Source organism: Bactrocera latifrons, unplaced genomic scaffold, assembly GCF_001853355.1.
Source record: "Bactrocera latifrons isolate USDA-ARS-PBARC rearing strain unplaced genomic scaffold, ASM185335v1 scaffold_305, whole genome shotgun sequence".
Taxonomy (NCBI): domain Eukaryota; kingdom Metazoa; phylum Arthropoda; class Insecta; order Diptera; family Tephritidae; genus Bactrocera; species Bactrocera latifrons.
In genome coordinates this window covers 248,720-249,859 of record NW_017536686.1, presented here as the reverse complement: position 1 = coordinate 249,859, position 1,140 = coordinate 248,720, and the positions used below count along the sequence as shown (strand labels likewise).

At 29.0% G+C, this 1,140-nt stretch overlaps 1 protein-coding gene and 1 long non-coding RNA gene across 3 annotated transcripts in view; one reads left to right on the top strand and one right to left on the bottom strand.

The window, feature by feature from the left end:
- Window positions 1-1,140, bottom strand: part of LOC108970664 — a 29,893-nt gene that overhangs the window by 26,130 nt on the left and 2,623 nt on the right. The gene's annotated exons all lie outside the window — the stretch shown is intronic.
- Window positions 396-1,140, top strand: part of LOC108970663 (zinc finger protein rotund) — a 61,415-nt gene continuing 60,670 nt past the window's right edge. For both annotated transcript variants that reach the window (XM_018936180.1, XM_018936178.1), the window contains exon 1: window positions 396-945. The gene's annotated coding sequence lies outside the window, so the exon portion shown is untranslated. The remainder of the gene's footprint in view (window positions 946-1,140) is intronic.

The window sequence follows — 1,140 nt, the reverse complement described above, 5'->3', positions numbered from 1 at the left end:
ATATATTAAAATAAAACAATTTATTTTTTGATTTTTCATTAAAGCCGATTTAAATCATTAAAAAAACATGTAAGTGCGGTGTTCTTGTTTTCAAAATTTTTCCAGAAAGCCTCTTACTAGAATTTTCTATGACAAAAACTGGGTGCGATAAAGCTTTTTTGCTTATTAGCATACTCTCTTCAAGGAATGAGAGCGAATGTGAGCGTGAGAATAGGTCGTAAGAAAGTACGAGAAGTAAATAAATTTTATTAGCAAACAATTTTTAATTAGTATTAGTATTACATAAAAAACACATCTAGATGTGTATAAGAGACAGCTCAAAAAGTTTAGACCCTTAAGAACTTAGCTTCCAAAGAATTTTTAAAAATTAAAATAATTTTAAGAATCACATATTCTACATAGCAAATTTAGTTAAATAGCGTTAATTATTTGTTAATTGTTAACCCATAAGACTGCATTTATTGGTTTAAACGCAGAAGTTAAGCAGCATTTAAGTGAATTTGGTGGCAAGCAAATTGTAAAGGAAAACCCAAAGTTTTAGCAAAAAATATAATTACATAGCTATTAAAAACAACAACAAAAAAGTGTGAAAAGCTAAATTTCGCAAAAATACAACAACAAACTTAACAGTGTTAGTGTAAAAATCAATGAAGTACAATAACAACTGGGTTTACTGCGCAAAAATTAGCCAGAACACAACAACAAATACAAGTGAGTTAAAAATACACTGGAAAATATAAGTGCACATACACATCCACAAGCAACCATCCAATAATAGTGTTGCATGCTAATTGCCGCTGTTTGATTGCTGACGATTTTTATTGGAGTTTAAGTTAATGGATTACCCGCACACACACACACATGTACGTCACTAATAATATTGGATTACTTGCGTTATGGCTGGAGTGTTATGAAGAGGATTACAAAGCGCTAAATTGATATGTGGTAAGTGGCAGATGATTAAAAAATAAAAGCCTGCAAAATTTAAAATTGTTTTTTAACTAAAACAAGTATTTTGTACCTCATTTTTTTCAACTACAAAATTTTTTTTTTATTTATAAATAAGCAAACATCTAATTTCAATCAATGGAAAACCTGTCAAGCAAACGTATTATGAAAGACAACTATTTAATAAAGCGC